The 25,632-nt window shown below is 48.5% G+C and overlaps 1 pseudogene; it reads left to right on the top strand.

Moving 5' to 3' along the window:
* Nucleotides 1-952: 952 nt before the first annotated feature.
* Nucleotides 953-1,941, top strand: LOC133263251 (olfactory receptor 5J3-like; annotated as a pseudogene).
* Nucleotides 1,942-25,632: the final 23,691 nt, after the last annotated feature.

Below are 25,632 nucleotides of genomic sequence, written 5' to 3'. Positions count from 1 at the left end.
CTAGCCAGAAGACAGCTTGTTCACTCACTCCCAGTGAGTGGTGCCGGGCTGAGAGCAATTGAGGCCCCCCCACCCCCCACTGGGGCTCTCCCCTTCCCTGCTCCTGTGAGGGATGGGGAGGAGGATCGAATGAGTGCAACTCCCACGAGTTGAGACAAGAACAGTCCAGCAACCAATGTACAACACAAATCGCCACCACTACCACCACCAACAACAATGATAAGAGAAGATAACAAGGGAAGAGAATACAACACCACCGGCCAAGAAAACGAGTCCCACCTGGAAGCCCGTGTCCTTCCGGGTAACTACCAGTTACCCCCCACCCCGGGCATGACATGCTGTGGTATGGAATACCTCCCTGGCTAGCCCGGGTCAGGCGCCCCATCTCTGCTTCCTCACAGCTTCCCCTCCTCCCTGGCAGAGCATGAGCCTCACAAAGTCCTTGGTCAGGGTAAACATCACTTAGCAACAACCGAAAACATTGGTATCACCAGCACTGTTCCCAGGCTGGAAGTCAAAACACAGCACTGCACCAGCTAGCACAAAGGAGAAACATGACTGCTACTGCTGAACCCAGGACAACACTCAGATGTTTTCAGTCTTTCTCATGGAGCAAATGGAATGTACAGTTCCTTTTTCTGCCCCCTTAATGAAATGTCATGACAAGTTTGCAAGTTCTTCAGCTCTTCTCCAGTTTTCAAATGGTTCAAGATGGGGTTTGGGTTTTTAAAAGGAAAAGGTCTGATTTAGCCTCATGATTAAGAGATTTCTGAAGGGTTTTTGGATGTGTTTCTCTGCCTGTGAAGATTCACCAAGAACCACAGTTAGATGTTGCCTTAACTATCAAATCTTTATTGTTCTAATGTCCAGCCTAACAGAGTACATGCAAGCCACATGGCATTGCTCTTCCCTATTTCACTCCTTCTTTCCTCCTTCCCACAGGGATGCTGTCATGCAATACAGTAACAGGGCTGAAGGCAACCACACTGCAGTGACACACTCCATCCTCCTCGGCCTGACAAGCGAGCCCAAGCTGCAGACTCCTCTTTGTAATCTTCTTCATGATTTATCTCATCACTCATACGGGCAACCTTGGGCTGATGGCACTGATCAAGACAAGCCCCCAGCTGCACACCCCCATGTACTTCTTCCTCTGCAATCTCTCTGTTGTCGATCTTTGATACTCCTCTGTCTTTGCTCCAAAGCTGCTTCTTGCCTTCTTGGTGGAAAACAAAACTATCTCTTACCCTGCCTGCTTCCTGCAGCATTTCTTCTTCCTCACGTTTGTGACCACAGAGGTGCTCTTGCTGGCTGTGATTGCTTATGACCGCTACGTAGCCATCTGCAACCCACTGCTCTACACGGTTTCCATGCCCCAGGGGGTCTGTGTTCAGCTGGTGGCTGCATCATACATGGGGGGGGGGGGGTATTTTGAACTCCCTAATCCAAACCTGTTGCTTGCTGCTGTTGCCTTTCTGCGGTCCAAACACCATCAACCATTACTTCTGTGACACTAACCCTTTGCTGAAGCTCTCCTGCTCCAACAGCCACCTCAATGAGCTTTTGCTTGTAATTCTTCATGGGAGCATTTCCATGTCTGTGCTCATCCTCATCATCACCTCCTATGTATACATCCTCTTGTCCATCCTGAGGATTAGGTCTGCTGAAGGAAGGCACAAAGCCTTCTCTACTTGTGCCTCCCACCTCCTGACCGTTACCTTGTTCTACGTCCCTGCTGGGCTCAGCCACATGCAATCAGCTTCCAAGTACTCCCTGGAGACAGAGAAAGTCACCGCTGTGTTTTACACCCTCCTTGTCCCTATGCTCAACCCTCTGATCTACAGCTTGAGGAACAAGGATGTTAAAGATGCCCTTAGAAAAGCAACAGCAAATAACCTCATTGCGAGCTGCTCATTGACCAACCCGGTCCCAGCTGGTTGATAGAACTCCTAATCTTTCCCTTTTTAACTCATTTGGTGTCAGCTGTCTGGAGGAGGAAGGAACTGAATGTCTTTACAGGAGCAGGTACAGCACATTCTAACCATGCCTTAAACTCTGCAGAGACTCAGTGATGTTAAGCATCCCCTCAATGTAGGTCTCTGATAAATGTTCTCTTGTCATCTCTTGTTTTTTGGGGGGGGGGGGAAATAGATGTGATATCATAGGAGGTGGCAAAAATAAGCCCATGAGGAATTTCCCTCTTCAGTTTAGCTTTAGAAGTTGCACTGATTCAAGCAGCGATTCATCCAGAGGTAAGTTCAAAGGGGGATGAAGGGTTTTGAGGACGTATATCTGAAAAACATCACTTTACTTTGGGCTAATGCAAGGAAATGCATAAAATCCCATTTGCTTCCAGAAGGATGTGCAGTGCAAATTAAGGAAACGGGAGGAGAAGCAGAGCCACTGAGCTGCCAGAGGATGAGCATGGTATGTGCTGTGATTGAGCATTGGGAAGATGCTAAATCGCTGTGTGACCAGAACATCCCAGCCTGGAGGCAGCACAGCTGTGTCTGTGTCGTGGTTTAAACCCAGTCAGGTAACTTGTTCACTCACTCCCAGTGAGTGGTGCCAAGCTGACAACAATCAAGGTCCGTGTTCGTCTCCCCCCCCCTCTCCCTGCACCGGGGCTCTCCCCTTCCCCGCTCCCGGAGGAACGGGGAGGAGGATCGAGAGAGTGCAACTCCTACGGGTTGAGACAAGAACAGTCCAGCAACAAATCACCACCGCTACTATCAGCTAAAACAATGATAAGGGAAAATAACAAGGGAAGAGAATACGATACCACCGGCCAAGAAAACGAGTTCCACCCGGAAGCTCCTGTCCTTCCGGGTGACTCCCAGTTACCCCCCACCCCGGGCATGACGTGCTGTGGTATGGAATACCTCCCCGGCTAGCCCGGGTCAGGCGCCCCGTCTCTGCTTCCTCACAGCTTCCCCTCCTCCCTGGCAGAGCATGAGCCTCACAGAGTCCTTGGTCAGGGTAAACATCACTTAGCAACAACCGAAAACATCGGCTTCATCAACGCTGTTCTCAAAACTAGAAGTCAAAACACAGCACTGCACCAGCTAACACAAAGGAAAAAACATGACTGCTACTGCTGAACCCAGGACATTATCCACCCCTTATTCCATACCATTCACGTCGTGCTCAGATCCCACATTTTCAATACACCATCACTCTCCCACATATATACATCCATATACATACAGACCAAGAGGAAAAAAAATCATTTTCTTAGTGCATGGACCAATCCCTATAATGCTGCCGAGTCCATTCGGTCCATGATGTTCCAAGTTCATTCTCTGTTGGGATGATGGCTGGAGGGAAGTCAGGGCCAGTCGCTGGTGACCTGGAGACATCTAGTTGATGGGCTATAAAAGCATTACACAGCAGGCAACAGCATACAATTGAGTTCACTGGCTGTTTTCCCCTAAAATCAAATCCCCTTGAGGTATACATCGGACTTCCCCATCTTCCCGCATTACCCACCAAGTATATCCAGGTCTCTGAGCAAAAGCAATCCCACGAGTGGGTTTGCCTTTACCTGAAGCAGGAATAACCCAGACTGTCTTCCCCAGCAAATTCTTCATATGCACCACGGGAACTTTGTCCCCCTCTACAATATGTAAAAGTTCTGACTGGGCTGGGCCAGCCCTGTTGGCAGATCCTCTGGTGTTGACCAACCAGGTGGCCTTTGGTAAATGTGTATCCCAATGCTTGAAAGTTCCCCCACCCATCGCTCTCAGTGTAGTTTTTAACAGCCCATTGTACCGTTCGATTTTCCCAGAGGCTGGTGCATGGTAGGGGATGTGATATACCCACTCATTGCCATGCTCTTTGGCCCAAATATCTATAAGGTTATTCCGGAAATGAGTCCCATTGTCTGACTCAATTCTCTCTGGGGTGCCGTGTCGCCACAAAATCTGTTTCTCAAGGCCCAGGATGGTGTTCCGGGCAGTGGCATGGGGCACAGCGTATGTTTCCAGCCACCCGGTGGTTGCTTCCACCATGGTAAGCACATGGCGCTTGCCTTGGCGGGTTGGTGGCAGTGTGATATAGTCAATCTGCCAGGCCTCCCCATATTTATACTTCAACCATCGTCCTCCATACCAAAGAGGCTTTAACCGCTTGGCTTGTTTAATTGCAGCACATGTTTCACACTCATGAATAACCTGGGCAATAGTGTCCATTGTTAAGTCCACCCCTCGGTCACGGGCCCATCTATATGTTGCATCTCTGCCTTGATGGCCTGAAGTGTCATGGGCCCACCGGGCCAAAAATAATTCACCTTTATGTTGCCAATCTAAGTCCATCTGAGCCACTTCAATCTTAGCCGCTTTATCCACTTGTTGGTTGTTCTGGTGTTCCTCAGTGGCCCGACTCTTGGGTACATGGGCATCTACATGACGTACCTTCACCACCAGGTTCTGCACCCGGGCAGCAATATCTTTCCACAGTGCAGCAGCCCAGATGGGTTTACCTCTGCGTTGCCAGTTGCTCTGCTTCCATTGCTTCAACCACCCCCACAGGGCATTTGCCACCATCCATGAGTCAGTATAGAGATAAAGTACTGGCCACTTTTCTCGTTCAGCAATGTCCAGGGCCAGCTGGATGGCTTTCACCTCGGCAAATTGACTCGATTCACCCTCTCCTTCAGCAGTTTCTGCAACTTGTCGTCCAGGACTCCATACAGCTGCCTTCCATCTCCGATGCTTTCCCACAATACGGCAAGAGCCATCAGTAAACAAGGCATACTGCTTTTCACTTTCTGACAGTTTATTATATGGTGGGGCCTCTTCAGCACGCACCACCTCCTCCTCTGGTGACATTCCGAAATCTTTGCCCTCTGGCCAGTCCATGATGACTTCTAGAATGCCTGGACGACTGGGACTTCCTATTCGAGTTCGTTGTGTAATTAGTGCAGCCCATTTACTCCATGTAGCATCAGTTGCATGATGTGTAGAGGAGACCCTGCCTTTGAACATCCAGCCCAGCACGGGCAGCCGGGGTGCCAGGAGGAGCTGTGCTTCAGTGCCAATCACTTCCGAAGCAGCTCGAACCCCTTCATAGGCTGCCAGTATCTCTTTCTCAGTTGGGGTATAGCTGGCCTCAGATCCTTTGTATCCCCGACTCCAAAAGCCGAGGGGTCGACCTCGAGTCTCCCCTGGAGCTTTCTGCCAGAGGCTCCAGGTAGGACCGTTCTCCCCAGCTGCAGTGTACAGCACATTTTTTACATCTGGTCCGGTTCGGACTGGTCCAAGGGCTACTGCATGAACTATCTCGCGTTTAATTTGCTCAAAGGCTTGTTGCTGCTCAGGGCCCCATTTAAAATCATTCTTCTTCCGGGTCACATGATAGAGAGGGCTTACAATCGAACTGTAATTTGGGATGTGCATTCTCCAGAACCCCACTGCACCCAAGAAAGCTTGCGTTTCTTTCTTATTAGTTGGTGGAGACATTGCTGTTATCTTGTTGATCACATCTGTGGGGATCTGTCTACGTCCATCTTGCCATTTTATTCCCAAAAATTGTATCTCCTGTGCAGGTCCCTTGACCTTACTCCGTTTTATGGCAAAACCGGCTTTCAGCAGGATTTGGATTATTTTCCTCCCTTTCTCAAAGACTTCTTCCGCTGTATCGCCCCACACAATAATGTCATCAATGTATTGCAGGTGTTCTGGAGCTTGCCCCTGTTCCAGTGCAGTCTGGATCAGTCCATGGCAAATGGTAGGGCTGTGTTTCCACCCCTGGGGCAGTCGGTTCCAAGTGAACTGGACACCCCTCCAAGTAAAAGCAAACTGTGGCCTGCACTCTGCTGCCAAAGGAATGGAGAAAAATGCATTGGCAATATCAATCGTGGCATACCACTTGGCTGCTTTTGACTCTAGCTCATACTGAAGTTCTAGCATGTCCGGTACGGCAGCACTCAATGGTGGTGTGACTTCATTCAGGCCACGATAGTCTACTGTTAGTCTCCATTCTCCATTAGACTTTCGCACTGGCCATATGGGGCTATTGAAGGGTGAGCGGGTCCTGCTGATCACCCCCTGACTCTCCAGTCTACGGATCAGCTGATGGATGGGAATCAGGGAGTCTCGGTTGGTGCGATATTGCCGCCGGTGCACTGTTGTGGTCGCAATTGGCACTTGTTGTTCTTCAACTTTCAGCAACCCCACAGCAGAGGGATCTTCTGAGAGACCAGGCAAAGTGGACAGCTGCTCAATTTCCTCAGTCTCCAAAGCAGCAATACCAAAAGCCCACCGGTACCCTTTTGGGTCTTTGAAGTACCCTCTCTTGAGGTAGTCTATGCCGAGGATGCATGGAGCCTCTGGACCAGTCACAATAGGGTGCTTTTGCCACTCCCTCCCAGTCAGGCTGATTTCAGCCTCCAGCACAGTCAACTCTTGGGATCCTCCTGTTACTCCAGAAATATAGATGGGTTCCACCCCTTGACAGCTTGATGGCATCAGGGTACACTGTGCACCGGTATCTACTAGAGCCTTATACTTCTGTGGGACTGATGTGCCAGGCCATCTGATCCACACAGTCCAGTAAATCCGATTGTCCCCTACCTCCACCTGGCTGGAGGCAGGGCCCCTCTAATGGTCGTCACAGCATTGGACACTTAAGTCGTGTTGAAAGGGATTATTCTTCGTTATCACAGGAGCTGGAGTAAAATCAGCTCTTCCACTCCATCTGGGAAACTGCTCACCAGAAACTGAAGCCGTAGCTCTCATGGGACGATCAGTCTTGGCCCTTGCTCCCCTCTTCAGTTCACTCACCCGTTCCTCCAAAGCTGAAGTAGGTTTTCCATCCCACTTTGTCATGTCTTCTCCGTGATCCAGCAGGTAAAACCATAGGGTACCCCGTGGCGTATACCTTCTGTATCTCCTCTCTTGAACAATAGGACGTCTTTTGTTAATAGCTGAGACGCGTGTTGGTACACGTGAGGAGCTGGATAAATCAGATACATCGTCCCTCAATTTGTCGAGGTCCTGGGACAGTTTTTTCACAGCTGAGATGATGGAAGGAGTGAGATTGTCTTCGAACTCTCGGAGTTTATGAACCATTTCATCCACTGTTAGTGGTACTATGTCATTCCAGGTCACTGTTGCCAATGAATGGGCATATGATGACGGTGCATTCCGTGTAAGTTTTCGCCACATGGGTCGTGTACATTCAACTTCATCTGGATCTATAGGTGTATCCCCGTTATTCGGCTTGATGTGATAGATCATCTCTACGATGGCCGATTCCCTCAGAGACTGGATGCCTTTGTCTATAGTAGTCCACTTGGCCGAACGACTCGTAACATCGTCCTTGTACGGAAACCTTTCTTTCACAGCTGCCAAGAGCCTCCTCCAAAGGCTGAGGGACTTTTTCTCTCTTGCAATTGCTTTGTCAATTCCCCCTTCTCTAGCAAGTGATCCCAGCTGCTTGGCTTCTGTACCTTCTAGTTCGTGACCATCGGCCCCATTGTCCCAGCATCGGAGTAACCAGGTGATGATGTGCTCCCCTGGTTGACGGGTAAAATCTTTTCGCATATTCCGCAGCTCGGTTGAGGTCCGAGGTCGAGAAGTTACCTCTTCTTCTTCTTCTTCGTCATGTGAGGATGACTCCTGATCAGATTCTGGACCGGGTGGTGAATTCATTGGTTCTTCATCTCGCTTCACCCTTTTTGCCTCCTTTTTGCTTGTTCTCTTGCGTACAGGGGCAACCGATATTGGTACGAATTGGTCCTCTGGTTTGGCTGCAGTGATTATCACTGTGGTTTGAGTAGCGACTGTACTTGTTGCTGGGGGTGGTGTAGCTACCGTGCTTGGAGCTGGGGTAACCGCGCTGTCTGTTGCAGTTGAAGTTTGAGCAGCTGCTGTACTTGCCACTGGGGTAGCTGCGCAGTTCATTGCGGCCAAAGTTTGAGTAGCGACTGTCGCTTTGCCCTCAGATCCGCCGACATTCTTTTCCTTTTGAAGGTGCTGGATAGTGTTGAACAAGGCCCTGTAAGCATAGGCCAAGCCCCAGCACGTTGCCGTGATTTGTCCATCTCTGGTATGGCCAGAATGACCACACACCTCATTTAAGTGTTTTACTAATTCTTCTGGATTTTGCAGTTGTTCGGTAGTGAAATTCCAAAATACTGGGGGGGCCCACTGACCTAGATACTTGCCCATACTATCCCACACACCCTGCCACTCATGGCTGTCCAGCCTCTGGGAAAATCTCTCGGTCCTCCTACATCGTCGTTTGACCCCAGACAAGACCCAAACCTGAATCTGCTTAACTCTTGAAATCAGTAGTGGGCAAAACACACTCTGTATGCGTGTTAGCATGGTGATTCCCATCACCATCAGCAAACAAGTCTCAAGAGCATTAAAAGGCCATTTAAAAAATTCGAAACTCTCAAATGTAAATGGTCTGGGGGGACGACTAGGAGGGTAAAAGGATGTCTCCTTCACAGGTTGAGCACCTGAGAAGGAGAAAAAAGATGTGTAATTGCTAAGCACCTCCATCATATACCTCCCAAAGTATAAAGGTGGTGACCACACTGGGAACATAAGCCAGATCAGTTTCATGATCAATGATTCTATTGTATTACAAGTCATTACCATAAAGTACAATGGGATAAAAACCTTAGCCCAAGCCCCACACTTGAAAAACACTAATACAGCCAATACCGGATGGACGTAAGATATGGTATACTGAAACTGTGAGATCAAGAGGAAAAACCTTGAGAGCCAATAAATCAGCATTGTGACGAGTGACTATCAATCCAGTCAGATCTGTTCTTATCTCAACCCCTCGTGCCCCACGTTGGGCGCCAAAAAGAACTGTCGTGGTTTAAACCCAGTCAGGTAACTTGTTCACTCACTCCCAGTGAGTGGTGCCAAGCTGACAACAATCAAGGTCCGTGTTCGTCTCCCCCCCCCTCTCCCTGCACCGGGGCTCTCCCCTTCCCCGCTCCCGGAGGAACGGGGAGGAGGATCGAGAGAGTGCAACTCCTACGGGTTGAGACAAGAACAGTCCAGCAACAAATCACCACCGCTACTATCAGCTAAAACAATGATAAGGGAAAATAACAAGGGAAGAGAATACGATACCACCGGCCAAGAAAACGAGTTCCACCCGGAAGCTCCTGTCCTTCCGGGTGACTCCCAGTTACCCCCCACCCCGGGCATGACGTGCTGTGGTATGGAATACCTCCCCGGCTAGCCCGGGTCAGGCGCCCCGTCTCTGCTTCCTCACAGCTTCCCCTCCTCCCTGGCAGAGCATGAGCCTCACAGAGTCCTTGGTCAGGGTAAACATCACTTAGCAACAACCGAAAACATCGGCTTCATCAACGCTGTTCTCAAAACTAGAAGTCAAAACACAGCACTGCACCAGCTAACACAAAGGAAAAAACATGACTGCTACTGCTGAACCCAGGACAGTCTGTCATCCTGCACCTTCCTTCCTACCACCACAAACATCCAGCTCAGCCAAAGAGGTTTCACAGCACAGTGTGGGTTGGAGGGAGCTTAAAGGCCACCTATTTCTTACCTCCTTGCTGTGGGCTTCATCTCACATCTGGTTTAGGAGAAGTAGCAGCTGAGAGTAGGATTCTCCCCTATTGACGAGGATTTTAGTATGATTGAATGTAATGACTTTAGGGAGAAGTATGTTTCTTCCCCTATTTTCTTCCCGTGGGGCTGCTTAAGTGATTATTTCCTCCCTCCCAACTCTTCCCCAACACAACCTGTTAACTGAGAAGGTACCACTGAGGAATGCTGCAGAACTTCATGCTCTGCAAAGCAGAAATAACCAACTGCAACCTGTTAGAGACCTTTAGCAGTAAGCTCTTTCTGTAGCAAATAGAGACCTGGATGCATTGAAGGAGAGGGGGGGATCATTTGTTACTTCATGGTACTTTGCACATGGCTGCACTCAAGTTAGTCCTGACGTGTTTTTCATAGCTAAAAATAAAAGAGAAAGACTCCCAGCATCATTTCTGTTAGTTGGACATGGAAATCATGACTAAGCATACTCACTGTATGCTATGCCTAGAATTTTAACTTCTTTTTTCCCCCTCAGATGTAGGAGTTTGCATTTGGATGCCTGATGTAGAGTAAACCAAAATCTATCTGGAGCACCCAGTTGAACAGGGGTCATTTTCCCTAAGAGACAGACACAGACAAGGAGGGGGAGATGTTTATAACACTTAGTTTCCATTAGAGCTTGCCTTGTCCCTAGCTTGGACACCAGAGGGTCTTGCCTCTCATTGACAGCTGTTTGTGCTGTTTGCATGATGCAAGGTGCCTCAAGGGAGCAGCTAGGACCAGTTATTTCCAATGGGAAGGCGAGCTGGGAGCTGAAAGTGGCCACAAAGCAGAGCACGGTCCCCCTGTGCCTGAGCACAGCAGCAGCTTCCAGTGCTTCTTCCCTTAGTTTCCCAGGGTAAGCTAAGAGTCAAGTTCATGGTTGTTACAGACCAGGAGCAAGCCCAGTTACAGCACAGCCCTGGAAGTGGGCCCAGTCCCAGGACTGTGCTTAAATAGAGCCTGAGCCTATGGCAGAGGGTGTGTGAGAAGGACCCAAGTGACGCTGGCCATGGAGATTACTGTGGCTGCACTCCCTGATGTCTCAAGGAGAGGGGAACTGGGTTTTCCACCACCCAATGCCCTAAACACAGCGGCAGCTCTGCATTCAGCCTCCTCTGATGTATTCCTGTGTGCAGAGGATGAAAAATGGAGCAAAAGGAAGCAAAGAGCTCCTTTACTGTGTTAAGGAGAATCACCCCTCCTCAGTTATGCAAAATCATGGAATCATGGAATGGTTTGGGTTGGAAGGGAGCTTAAAGTTCCTCCTCCAGCTCCAACCCCAACACCTTCCACTGGAGCAGCTTGCTCCAAGCCCCGGTGTCCAACCTGGCCTTGAACACTGCCAGGGATGGGGGATGTGACATGGTCAAATCCACAAAGCACAGACCTGGTACTGAGCATCCAAAAAGGAAAAGTTGTAAGAACCACACATCCCAGGAAGATTTTAGTTGGGACACACTTCTGGCCACATGCTAACCTATGTGTGCCTATCACAAGTCCTTAGCACTGCTCCAGGTCACTTATATGGGATAAATGTATTGGATGTTCATATCAGGTATCACAGAATCCCAGACTGGTTTATGTTGGAAGGGACCTAAAAGCTCTCAACTTCCAATCCCTGCCACGGGCAGGGACACCTTCCACTAGAGCAGTTTGCTCCAAGCCCCTTTATCCAACCTGGCCTTGAACACTGCCAGGGATGGGGCAGGCACAGCTTCTCTGGGCACCCTGTGCCAGCGCCTCAGCACCCTTACAGGGAAGAGCTTCTATCTTAGAGCTCAACTCAGTCTCCCCTCTGGCAGGTTAAAGCCATTCCCCAGTCTGTCCCTACAGGCCCTAATGAAGAGTCCCTCTCTTATTCTATCTGGATAAGATGCTTCGCATGTTGTGTTCTCTTTTCTTGAGGGAATTGTCCAAATGTCTCTATTTTTCATGAAAACTCCATCAGAAACTTTGATTAAAAGCTTATAAAGTGAGCATTTCACTTCACACCAATTTAAATTAGATTTTGACTGGTTGCCATTGCATTCATTCATTATTCATCACAGTTCTTTGCAGAAGACCACGTTTTCCAAAGGTGCTTATTTTAAACCACAAATTTATTCAGTTTGTCATTATACAAGTACATGTTCTTCCAGCAATTGTACAGTTCATTAAACAGAAATGGTGTGTTTGGATTAAATGTTAAAAACCCTCCATCTACTGTTTCATTTAGAGCATCTTCCTCCTCAATAATGTGATGACATACAGAAGGGGATGCGACATAGTCAAATCCACAAAGCACAGACCTGGTACTGAGCATCCAAAAAGGAAAAGATGTGAGGACCACACATCCCAGGAAGATTTTAGTTGGGACACACTTCTGGCCACATGCTAACCTATGTGTGCCTATCACAGGTCCTTAGCACTGCTCCAGCTCACTTACACGGGATAAATGTATTGGATGCTCATATCAGGTATCACAGAATCCCAGACTGGTTTATGTTGGAAGGGACCTAAAAGCTCTCAACTTCCAACCCCTGCCACAGGCAGGGACACCTTCCGCTAGAGCAGTTTGCTCCAAGCCCCTTTATCCAACCTGGCCTTGAACACTGCCAGGGATGGGGCAGGCACAGCTTCTCTGGGCACCCTGTGCCGGCACCTCGGCACCCTCATAGTGAAGAATTCCTTCCTCACATCCAATCTGGATCCCCCCTGTTTCAGTCTGAACCCACCACCCCTTGTCCTATCCCTACAATCCCTGATGAAGAGCTCCTCTCCTGCATCCTTGTAGCCCCCTTCAGACACTGGAAGCTGCTCTGAGGTCTCCAAGCAGCTTCTCTTCTCCAGGCTCAACAGCCCCAGTGTTCTCAGCCTGGTGCCATATGGGAGCTGCTCCAGCCCCTGAGCATCCTCATGGCCTCCTCTGGACTTACTCCAGCAGCTCCATGACCTTCTTATGTTCCCTGCAGAGAAGGACTTGCGGGTGCAGGTTGATGAGAAAATGAACATGAGCCAGCAGTGTGTGCTTGCAGCCCAGAAACCAACAGTATCTTGGGCTGCATCCAAAGGAGAGTGGCCAGCAGGTCGAAGGAGGTGATCCTGCCCCTCTGCTCTGCTCTTCTGAGACTTCACCTGGAGCATTGTGTGCAGTTCTGGTGTCCTCAACATAAAAAGGACATGGAACTGTTGGAACAAGTCCAGAGGAGGCCATGAGGATGCTCAGGGACTGGAGCACCTCCTGTATGAAGACAGGCTGAGAAAGTTGGGGCTGTTCAGCCTGGAGAAGAGAAGGCTGCATGGAGACCTTAGAGCAGCTTCCAGTATCTGAAGGGGGTCTATAGGGATGCTGGGGAGGGACTCTTCATTAGGGACTGTAATGATAGGACAAGGGGTAACGGGTTAAAAGTTAAACAGGGGAAGTTTAGGTTAGATATACGGAAGAAATTCCTTCCTGTGAGGGTGGTGAGGCACTGGAATGGGTTGCCCAGGGAGGTTGTGAATGCTCCATCCCTGGCAGTGTTCAAGGCCAGGTTGGACAGAGCCTTGGGTGAGATGGTTTAGTGTGAGGTGTCCCTGCCCATGACAGGGGAGTTGGAACTAGGTGATGTTAAGGTACTTTCCAACCCTAACTATTCTATGATTCTAGGATTCTATAGACACCAAAACTGTATCAGAACTGCAGGGGATACCAGAGCTGTATTGAACCTTTGGTCCTTCCCTCAGATCTTCAAGCTCGCTTGGGATGAACAGTTATCAACCAGGCAATGGAGGAAGTTGTCACTGCCTTACCTCAAGGCTGAGCCTCCTTTTTGTGGGAACTACTTTCATTTAGCACAATTTAAACACAAAACACCATGGTGCTATCTCAGTCCTGCTATTAAATAACTGATACTTATTTGGATGAATTATCGAAGACTCAGTCCACGCTTAAAATCACCTGAAGCTGTTTGAAGGAACCATTCGTTCCCCAAACTCCTTCTGGCTGCATTAGTTTCCAAAAGACAGCTTTATTTCCATACAACATACAACAATTTGGTCAAAAGCATTGGCTCAAAACGTGGCTGCTTTGAGGATATAACAGGATGAAGTCATATTTCCCAGTCTTCATCTGAAGAATCCTGCGTGCCGGTGTGTCCTGAATGCTTCTCCTAGATGAAGAGACATTATAAACCCTTAGTAGAAATATTAAATGATAACCTTGTCCCAGACATTTAGAAAAGACAAAGGATGGGGCAATGAGAGGAGAAAACTGAGCTATGAATGTGTGGGGAAGGAAGAAAGAGAAGAATGTAGATGGCTTTAGATGTTTTCAATGTCAACCTGTTTTTCTGCTGGAAGGCACCAGACTGACAGTCCAGGAGATGCACTGAAGGAGGGTAGAAAAGGATTTCTGTGTGGTTTTGAAAGTCTTTCTTCCCCATTGAGTACTGGGCTAAACTGAAGGCTTGTGAAGTGGGAAAATTAGTATAGCAGAGGGAGAAATAACCCTCAACCTAATTTAGAAAAGAAGAATAATATAATTCAAAGATTATTGAAAAGAACTACATGAATCCGGAAAGAGGCACTGAGAATACCTGGGTGTGCTTGTGCAGGGTGAATAATGCAGCTTGAAATCCCAGAAGCAGACAGCTGAGTACCACACTTGCTCTATCAGCTTCGTCAAGATACCCAGGCAAGCAGCACCTTGGGTGTTCAGGGGAGAGGAAGACCTGCACTCAGGCTCTTTACACCCCTACTTAAATTTGCAGCAGAGCAGAGGCTCAGATATGACTTGTCCCCATTTAGCACAAGGGCTTTGTTGACCAACAGACTGTCAGAGCTTTATTTCACAGAATCCCAGCCTGGTTTGTGTTGGAAGGGACCTTAAAGCTCCTCCAGCTCCAACACCTACCACGGACAAGGACACCTTCCACTAGAGCAGCTTACTCCAAGCCCCTGTGTCCAACCTGGCCTTGAACACTACCAGGGATGGGGCAGCCACAGCTTCTCTGGGCACCCTGTGCCAGCGCCTCAGCACCCTCAGAGGGAAGAGCTTCTGCCTAAGAGCTCATCTCAGTCTCCCCTCTGGCAGGTTCAAGCCATTCCCCTTGGCCTCCTGCAGGTTTTTTGTAGCCCCCTTCGGACACTGGGAGCTGCTCTGAGGTCTCCACACAGCTTCTGTTCTGCAGGCTGCACAGACCCAATGTTCTCAGCTTGGCTCCATACAGGAGCTGCTCCAGCCCCTGAGCATCCTTGTTGCATCTCTGGACTTGCTCCAGCAGCTCCACGTCCACCTTGTGTTGGGGACAGCAGAGCTGGATCAAATCCTCTTGACCTTCCCGCAGTTCATCATTGAGGAAATGCTTATAAAGCAGGCAATGGAGACAGTGGTCAGTGCCTTATGTGAAGTCTGAGCCTCCTTTTTGAGGGCTCTAATTTCATTTAGCACAATTTAAACACAAAACAGAATGGTGCCGTCTCAGTCCTGCTATTAAATACCTGATACTTATTTGGATGAATTACTGAAGGCTCAGGCCTTGCTTAAAACCACCTGAACCTGTTTGAAGAGAACCATTCGTTGTGCTGGTTCTCCATACCCTGCACTTGCTGTATGATCTCCTTATCTGTAATAATGACCAGTAGTGAGCAAGAATGACCAATAATGGCCAGTAATGCTCAATTCCATAATCACATATTCCACATATTCCTTCCTTACCTCCACAGTACTGAAGGGCTCCAAATGTGCTTTCAAACCCTGCCTAGATGTGGCAGCAGCTTTCTCTCCCACAGCCTCCTCAGAGCCCCCTTCACCTCCTTGTTCCTCAGGCTGTAGATGAGGGGGTTGAGGGTTGGGGTGAGGATGCAGTAACACACCGACACCAGCTTTGCCTGATCCCATGAGGATGCCTCATGAGGCTGGACATAGGTGAGGATCCCGGGTGCGTAGAAGATGGTGATGGCAGCCAAGTGGGAGACGCAGGTAGAGAAGACCTTCAGCCTCCTCATGGCCAAAGGGATCTGCAGGACAGTGTGGAGGATGTAGATGTAGGACACCAGGATCATCAGGAGAGAGACCATTGCGTTAAATGTAACACTGGACACCAGCACAAACTTGTTTCTGTGGGTGTCTGAGCAGAAGAGCTGCAGGAGGGTGGGCAGCTCACAGAAGAAGTGGTTGATGCTCCTGGCCTGACAGAAGGACAACCTCCCCGCCAGTGTGATGTGCACCAGGGAGGTGAGGAACCCGATGGTGTACACCAGTACCATCATGCCATAGCAACGCGCCCTGGTCATGGCAGTGGTGTAGAGCAGGGGCTTGCACACAGCCGTGTATCGGTCGTAAGCCATTACCCCAAGGAGGAAGCTCTCACAGATAGCCAGACCCAGGAAAATATACATCTGGGCAAAGCAACCCCAAAAGGAGATGTGGCTTCTCCCCAGCAGGAAGGTCTGCAGAGCTTTTGGGATGATAGCGGAGGAAAGGCAAACATCCATGCAAGATAAGTGGATCAGGAAGAAGTACATGGGGATGTGGAGGTGGGGGTCAGTGTTGATCAGCAGGATCATCGTCAGGTTCCCCAGCACCATTAAAACATAGAGGGATAAGAAGACTGTGAAGATGGTGGTTTGTAGCTCTGGGGCATCAGAGAAACCCAAGAGGATGAAGCTGGTTAGAACAGTGAGGTTTCCAGTCTCTGTCATTTTGACAAGTTGATGGATTTGGATGGAAATGAAAGGAATCAGTGAAATACATCCCTACAAGAGAAATAATGTGGAAGTTTATTTGGAGTTTAATCCATAAAGTAAATGCAATGGAAAATGGTGTATTTGTAATGGTGTATTTCTGTGTGTAGCCCAAGATCTGAAGTCAAAGAGGTGAAGGAGCTCATTACACAGCCTGAAATTAAAAGAGAATAATTTTACCATGATTGATACACACTAATGAAACACTGCAAAACACCATGTCTATCCAAACGTAATACAATAAAATCAAAGAAGTGCATCTCAAAATGCGGAAAACAGAAAAGATTTTGTATTTTCGTCACTGATTTCTGGGAATTTTAAGGTTTATTTTTCTCTCTTTTTTGGTTTTTTTTCAGAGTGGATCAGTGCTCTTCTGTAGATTCATTACTTGTGCTGCATTGTTTTCATCACAACACAAAGCCATGTACTTGAAATTTGTTTTATGTTCTAAGTTTATCTGCTTTTGAGGGACTCCCACCCTGCGTAATGTTAAGGGAAAGCAGTGGTCTTGGCTCCAGCAGAGCTTTGCTGTGATTGCGGTGAGCTGCCTATGACCAACCCAAATATGCACCTAAGGGTGTAAAATATATCATATATAAACCAAAATTTTAAGGCTTTAGCTTGGATATTTTTATCTCCACCATACAATTCCTCTGCAGATGAATTATTTAATGGAATATCAATCTATGAATGGCTACATCAGTGCTAAAATACCCCTAAATCTGTTGTAGATGTGGTCAGGAATGTGGGTTTTTGAAGCAAAGCTACCCCGTACTAGGGCACTTTTATTCACACCGCAGGCTATCATAGAATGGTTTGGGTCGAACAGACCTTAAAAGTCATCCAGTCCCAACCTCCTGCCAAGAACCCGCACGCTGCATAAGGTTAAGGGAATGCAGTGGTCTTGGCTCTAGCAGAGCTCTGCTGTGATTGCAGTGAGCTTCCTATGACCAACCCAAATATCCACCTAAGGGTGTAAAATACAAAAGACATAAAATATAAACCAAAATTTTAAGGCTTTAGCTTGGATATTCTCATGCTAAAATATCACTAAATCTGTTGTAGATGGGGTCTGGAAGGTTGCTGTTTTTGAAGCAAACCTGCCCCGTAGTAGTGCACTCTTATTCACAACATAGTTTATCATAGAACTGTTTGGGTTGAAGGGAAACTAAAGCTCATACAGCTCCAAACCCACTACCACTAACAGGGACCCCTTCCACTAGAGCATCTTGCTCCAAGCCCCTTTATCCAACCTGGCCATGAGCACTGCCAGGGATGGGGCAGCCACAGCTTCTCTGGGCACCCTGTGCCAGCGCCTCGGCACCCTCATAGGGAAGAACTTCTTCCTTATCTCCAACCTGAATTTCCCTGTTTCAGTTCAAACCCATCACCCCTTGCCCTATCAATACAGTCCCTGAAGAAGAGTGAAATTCAACATGCCATCAAGCATGGGAGAGGCAGCATGACCAGGGTCAATCTGGACCCATCACCCATCAAACCCTTTTGTACCTGCTTGGTTAAAGAGGAAGGTGGTGGTGGATGAAGTGCCTGCAGCTCGTCCTGGAGCGCATGCGATGGGTTGAAGGAGAGATGCTTGGGAGTAGGATGCTCCAGGCTGGCTGGTGGAGGGGTTTTATCTCACAGGAGGCATTACCTCAGAGGCTTGTGTTGTGCAAACTGTTCTCCCAGAGGACCCTCCTCCATCGGATAATTAGTTTGACTTGATCAGCAAAACAACCTCTCAATTCCTCTCTCCCCAAACTCCTTCTGGCTGCATCAACACCTCCAAGACCAGTTCTCCTGCAGAGACCTACCCAGGAAGACAGGCCCAGGACAGTTTGCTACGTATTTCCCCATCTATCACATACCTCTTCCTTTCATTGTTTCCCTGAGAAAGCCCTTTACTTCCACAGAGATCATCTAATATTGCATTGAAGGGAGCTGAAAACAAACAGAACAAAGTATCCTCTATGTGGATGGTTTGAGGTGCTCATGGGGATTAGTTTCCAAAAGACAGCTTTATTTCCATACACTTGACTAGTGATTGTACAACACTTTGGTCAAAAGCATTGGCTCCAAACGTGGCTGCTTTGAGGATATAACCGGATGAAGTCAGATTTCCCAGTCTTCATCTGAAGAATCCTGAGTGCCAGTGTGTCCTGAATGCTTCTCCTAGATGAAGAGACACTATAAAACCCTTAGTAGAAATATTAAATGATAACCTTGTCCCAGACATTTAGAAAAGACATAGGATGAGGCAGATAGGAAACCAAGCTATGAAAATGTGGGGAAGGAAGAAAGAGAAGAATGTGCACAGTTGGCTTTAGACGTTTCCAATGTCAACCTGTTTTTCTGCTGGAAGTCACCAGACTGACAGTCCAGGAGATGCACTGAAGGAGGGTAGAAAAGGATTTCTGTGTGGTTTTGAATGTCTTTCTTCCCCATTGGGTACTGGGCTAAAGCAAAGGCTTGGGGACTGGGAGTGAAGTGAAGGAGCACATTACACAGCCTGAAATTAAAAGAGAATAATTCTACCATGATTGATATACACTGCACTAATGATGCACAGGGAAACATCATGTCTACATATTCCTTCCTTACTTCCACAGTACTGAAGAGCTCCAAATGTGTTTTCAAACCCTGCATAGATGTGGCAGCAGCTTTCGCTCCCACAGCCTCCTCAGACCCCCCTTCCCTCAATAATATTAAGAATGTCAGGTTTTGTCTATCATTCAGTTACACGACTTTCAGTCAATATAAAGTGTGTACATATACATATATACACACACATACATATAAATAAGTCAATATTAGTTAAATTGTCTTTGAGAGAGGAAAACACCAAATTCCCAAGGCCAGTCTTGGCTGAACACCCCAACCACCACCAACACACTTGGAAGCAAGTAGGTCTTTTAAGGCAAGGAGGGAGGGCAATACCAGAATGAATAAACTACAGGGTTCCTCATAGTTCCTCTCAAGCCATTGACACATGAAAGTCCTTGAATTCCCCAGTAACTGCTGGGAAAAGGGAATTATTTCTCATCTTTTGGGTGCTGCCAGTCCAGTATGAGTACATGAGGAATAAATAGCTGTTCTCTGAGTCCCAGGAGGAGCTCTTTGAGGGCAAATGTGGCTTTTCCTTAGGGTAGGATGGTGCAGAGCCAGGATTTCTCACCTCACTTTGCTTTAGACACAATGCTAACTTGGAGACAAAAGATACATTCAGGCTTGATCAAAGATAAATTCTGCCTGGGAGAAATCAGCAGCTCCTAAATTCACAGCTTATGAGAGGCAGAATAAATCCTCATTGATTTTTCCTGCCTAACATTAATCATCACTTGACAGAGTTACACCAGAGAGCAAAGCAGGAGTGCTCGCTGCCTGGTATCTGACAAGCAGAGCCGTGCTTAAATCACCATTATTCGATGACCCTTTGCTGAAGGGGTGAGTTTCACTTCCAGAGCCAGACTCCTCATTTCAGATGTCCTGTGAGCAATGCATGTGGTCTCCTGGTGTTATTAATGGGGATTTAGAGCTGCTTTTTACTGCTTACATAGAGATGCCGGAGGCAAAGCAGCTCCTGAAACATCATCACGGAGCTGGATGATGTGACCCAAATAATGAAAATCAAACTGTTTGGGTCTGGGGCTCAATCCTCCCCCCTGCAGCATCCACCTGCCCAGACACACACATCTCCTGCCAGTGGAGAATTGACCTGAAGCTCACAATTAACAAAGGCTCACCCTCGCTTTTTCTTGCTTGACAAACCAAGTGCTTGGTCTGAAGTGATCCAAAGTGCAGATATGAAACCTGGGGTGTTTCTAAGGCTGCAGCTTGTGCTATACACAACAGCTTCCCCCCAGCAATCACACAGTGTTTGGCTAGCTGCTCTTTCAAGAGTTATACAACACAAACTGTCTAATGAGTGAAGAAAAGGATCGTTTAAAATATGAAGCAAAAGAGCCCCATGCTCACACCACCAGCATCCCTCTGGTTCCTCAAGGTGATGGTTTCTGCTGCCCTGAAATAAAGCAGAGGAGGTAAGGTTTGCTACAAGGCCTGTGGATCCTGTGGATGCCACAGGACAAAGCATGGTTTTCACATCAGGGATTTCTTCCTCTTTGGTCTCAGATCCACTTGAAATGGGTTTTAATACTCCCAGCTTCTCCAGGCTCCAGCTAGAAGGGTAATGCTGCTCCTTCTTCTCCCATGCAGCATCTACCCGTCCTTCCAGAGCCTTGTCCTTTGTGGTATTCACAGAGCCAGGGGTAAAACAAGTCAGGGGATTACACATTAACTGCCAGGGAGCTGTCAGACTAGGCAAGGGTCAGCCCAAAGGGCTCCCAAGAACCAGGTCAGGATCTACCCAACAGGTTTTAAAATTAATGGCACAAGAAGGTCTTATTTGAACAATACCAGCCCCAAACTGTTGCCTTTAAGAGTTTTATCCAGCCTTCAAAAATCCCCAAAGGTAGTTTTTTAGTACATAGCAGTATGTAGTGTGTCATATCTGTATTCAAAAACAAGATTACCTCTTGGGAAGCACTCTTAGATGTGTTCAAGCCTCAGTGTAGGAGAAATCCAGTTTTCCTTCATCTCAGTTCATGCTGCTACTTAGAATGAAAATATAAAAGCACAACTTCCTTTTCATTTTGATGCAGCTGCCTTTACTTTTCAATCAGAAATGCTTCCATTACTGTGCTCCCAAAGATGAGAGGGGGCTGCAGGGCCTTCCAGGAAAGGACAGAAATCACCTCTTTACTCCCCAAAAGCCCTAGTAGGGAACGACCCTGGTTATTCCTGCCTAGCACTTAATCCTCCGTAACAAAAGGTGGGTTTCCTACCCCATGCAGGTTAGTTACCAGGATGGATCCACCAGTAGCCCAGGAACTTGGTTACTGTATAGGCATCCTCACCCATTTAATTCAGCATCAGAGAGCACCTAAATAAGCCCAGCTGGGATTATTTAGGTGCTGATGGGCGTGATTTACATACGTCAACAACAAGGAATTAAATCCTTCACCTACCTGGGATAAAGGTTGAGACCTTACCTGTTTTGTGATCTGATGTGTTCTCGTTTGCTTTCATTATAAAATCTGGGATGGCTTTGTCAGGAGTAAAGATGTGCAATGGGGACACTTTCTGAGAGGGATCTGTGGATCTATAGGAAACAACTGATGGAGAAGAGAATCATTTAAAACACCAGGAATTAGCACTTCAAATTGTGTATGGATAGCCCAGACTATTTAATGAAAAAAAAATTTAAAGGGCAAGCTGAGTTTGATATCCTCAACATCAGAAGGACATGGATCAAGTCCAGAGGAGGCCATGAGGATGCTCAGGGGCTGGAGCAGCTCCTGTATGGAACCAGGCTGAGAACATTGGGGCTGTGCAGCCTGGAGAAGAGAAGGCCGTGTGGAGACCTCAGAGCAGCTTCCAGTGTCTGAAGGGGGCTACAAGGATGCTGAAGAGAGACTCTTCATCAGGGACTGTAGTGACAGGACAAGGGGTGATGGGTTAGAACTGAAACAGGGGGAGTTCAGGTTGGATGTAAAGCAGAAGCTCTTCCCTGTGAGGGTGCTGAGGCGCTGGCACAGGGAGCCCAGAGAAGCTGTGGTTGCCCCATCCCTGGCAGTGTTCAAGTCCAGGTTGGACAGAGTCTTGGGTGACATGGTCTAATGTGTAGTGTCTCTGACCATGGCAGGGGGTTGGAACCAAGGTCCTTTCCAACCCAAACTACTTTATGATTCTACAATAATCTACATTTCATGCAACCTGAAGCCTCAGCCAAGAACTGCATTAGGAAAAGTGGGGTTTAAAGCATCATTTCTAAATGTGAGGGGACTTTGAAGCTGCTTGTCGTGGTTTAAACCCAGTCAGGTAATTCGTTCGCTCACTTCCCCCCCCTTTCTTGCCCTCCCCCTGCTCCCAGAGGGACAGAGAGGAGAATCGAAAAGAATGCAACTCCCACGGGTTGACATAAGAACAGTTTAGTAACTAAGGTATAACACAAATCACTACTGCTGCCACCAATGATAATAATGATAAAGGAAATAACAAGGGAAGAGAATACAACACCTCAGCACCAGCCGACCGATAACTTGCCCCCCTCAGCCCGACCAAGCACCGACCGATACCTCCTCCAACCCTGCAGTCTCCCAGCCCTTCCGGCTAACTCCCAGTTACATCCTGGGCATGACGTGCTGTGGTATGGAATACCTCTTTGGTCAGTTTGGGTCAGGTGTCCTGTCTCTGCTTCCTCCTGGCTTCCCCTCCTCCCTGGCAGAGCATGAGGCTCACAGTGTCCTTGGCCAAACCAAAACATCTCTATCAGCTCTGTTCCCAAGCTGAAAGTCAAAACACTGCACTGCACCAGCTACCAAGAAGGAGAAACATGACTGCTACTGCTGAACCCAGGACACCAGGCAAGGCAAGGCAATGCAATGCAAGACAAAGGAAGGCAAGGCAAGGGAAGGCAATGCAAGGTTAGGGAAGGCAAGGCAAGGCAAGAAATGGCAAGGAAAGGCCAGGCCAGGCAAGCCTATGACAGGCCAGGCCAGGCCAGGCAAGTCAAGGAAATGCAAGGAAAGGAAAGGCAATGCAAGGGCAGGCAAAGCAATGCTAGGCAAGGCAAGGCATATCCAGGCCAGGCTAGGCCAGGAAAGGGCTGTCAAGTCAAGGCAAGGCAAGGCAAGGCAAGGCAAGGCAAGGCAAGGCAAGGCAAGGCAAGGCAAGGCAAGGCCAGGAAAGGCAAGGCCAGGGAAGGCAAGGCCAGGAAAGTCCAGGTCAGTCAAGGCCAGGCAAGGCAATGCAAGAAAAAGCAAGGGAAGGAAACCCAAGGCAAGGCAAGGCATGGCAAGGGAAGGAAAGGCATAGCAAGGCATGGCAAGGCAAGGGAAGACAGGGCAAGACAAGTCAAGGCATGGCAAAGGAAGGAATGGCATGGCGAGGCGAGGCAATGGAAGGCAAGGCAAGGCAAAACATGGCAAGGGAAGGAAAGTCATGGCAGGTGAGGAGAGGAGAGGCTACGCAAGGGGAGGCAATTCAAGGCAAGGCATGGCAAGACAAGGGAAGGAAATTCATGGTGAGTCGAGGTGAGGCAAGGCAGGGCAACGGAAATAAAGACATAGTGAGGCGAGGCGAGGGAAGGGAAAGGAAGGAAAGGAAAGGCAAGGCAAGACGAGGCAAGGCAAGGGAAGGGAAGGAAAGGCAAGGCATGGCAAGGCGAGGGGACGCAAGGCAAGGCAAAGTGAGGTGAGGCGAGGTGAGGCAACGCAATACAAGGCAAGGCAAGATAAGGCAAGGCAAAGCCATTAAAGGCCAGGAAAGGCGAGGAGAGGTGATGCGAGGCGAGGCAAGGCAATGGAGGGAAAGAAAAGGCAAGGCAAGGCATGGCAATGGAAGGCAAGGCAAGGCAAGGGAAGGCAAGGCGAGGCAAGGAAACCTGCGGATGAAGCACTCTATAGGCAGATAGGTAAAGCCTCACGCTCGCAGACAGACCCTTGTTCTCATGGGTGACTTCAACCACCCTGACATCTGTTGGAAGGACGGTACGGCCCGGCACAAGCAATCCAGGAGGTTCCTCGATTGTGTAGAAGACAACTTCCTTCTGCAAGTAATAGAGGAGCCGACAAGGAGAGGTGCCATGCTTGACCTCGTGCTCACCAACAGGGAAGGGCTCGTTGGAAATGCAATGCTCCAGGGCATCCTTGGTTGCAGCGATCATGAGATGGTCGAATTTGAGATCCTCAGGACAGTGAGAAGAGCGTGCAGCAAGCTCACTGCCCTGGACTTCAAAAGAGCAGACTTTGGCCTCTTCAGGAACCTGCCCAGTAAGGTTCCATGGGATACAGCCCTAGAGGGCAGGGGGGGCCAAGACTGTTGGTTGATATCCAAGGATCACCTGCTACAAGCTCAGGAGTGTTGCATCCCAACCAGAAGGAAGTGCAGCAGGAGGGACAGGAGACCTCCTTGGATCAAAAAGGAGCTGCTGAGGAAACACTGAAGGAAAAAAAAAGAGGCTTCTAAAAGGTAGAAGCAAGGACAGGCGGCCTGGGAAGAGTACAGGGATGTTGTCTGGGAAGCTAGGGACCAGGTTAGGAAAGCTAAGGCTTAGTTAGAATTAAACTTAGCTAGAGGTATTAAAGATAACAGGAAGGGATTCTACAGGTACATAGCAAATAAAAAACAGACTAGGGAGAATGTAGGCCCCCTCACGGAGCTCTCAGGAGAACTGGCTACACAGGATTTGGAGAAGGCTGAGGTTCTGAATGACTTCTTTGCTTCAGTCTTCACTGTCAAAGGCTCTGACTGCACCACCCAAATCTTGGAAGGCAGATACAGGGACTGTGAGAATGAAGACCTTGTGCCCACTGTAGGAGAGGATCTGGTTCGAGACCATCTTAAAAATCTGAACATGCACAAGTCCATGGGTCCTGATGAGATCCATCCGCGGGTCCTGAAGGAGCTGGAGAATGAAGTTGCGTAGCCGCTGGCCATATTTGAAGAATCGTGGCATCAGGTGAAGTTCCCAATGACTGGAAAAAGGGAAATATAACCCCCATTTTCAAGAAGGGGAAAATGGATGACCCGGGGAATTACAGACCAGTCAGTCTCACCTCTGTGCCTGGCAACATCTTGGAGCAGATTCTCCTGGAAGTCATGCTAAGGCACATGAAAATCAACAAGGTGCTTGGTGACAGCCAGCAGGGCTTCACTGAGGAGAAATCCTGCCTGACCAATTTGGTGGCCTTCTATGATGGGGCTACAGAACTGATGGAAAGGGGTAGAGCAGTTGATGTCATCTACCTGGACTTGTGCAAAGTGTTCGACACTGTCCCACACGACATCCTCGTCTCTAAATTGGAGAGACATCAATTTGATGGATGGACCACTCGGTGGATAAAGAACTGGCTGGATGGCCGCATGCAAAGAGTTGTGGTCAATGGCTCAATGTCCGGCTGGAGACCAGCAACGAGTGGGGTCCCTCAGGGATTGGTGTTGGGACCGGTCTTGTTTAATATCTTTGCCACTGCCATGGACAGTGGGATTGAGTGCGCCCTCAGCAAGTTTGCCGATGACACCGAGCTGTGTGGTTTGGTTGATACCCTGGAGGGAAGGAATGCCATCCAGAGGGACCTCGACACGCTTGTGAGGTGGGCTGATGACAACCTCATGAGGTTTAACCATGCCAAGGGCAAGGTTCTATACCTGGGTTGGAGCAATCCCAGGCACAGCTACAGGTTGGGCAGAGAAGAGATTCAGAGCAGCCCTGAGGAGAAGGACTTGGGGGTGCTGGTGAATGAGAAAATGAACATGAGCCAGCTTCAGTGTGCGCTTGCAACCCAGAAAG

This window comes from Pezoporus flaviventris, unplaced genomic scaffold, assembly GCF_033815535.1.
Source record: "Pezoporus flaviventris isolate CSIRO_AGI_PZ_B2104156 unplaced genomic scaffold, CSIRO_AGI_Pfla_v1 ptg000259l, whole genome shotgun sequence".
Classification (NCBI taxonomy): domain Eukaryota; kingdom Metazoa; phylum Chordata; class Aves; order Psittaciformes; family Psittacidae; genus Pezoporus; species Pezoporus flaviventris.
The sequence above is the reverse complement of the archived record's forward strand: the minus strand, read 5'-3'. Positions and strand labels throughout refer to the sequence as shown.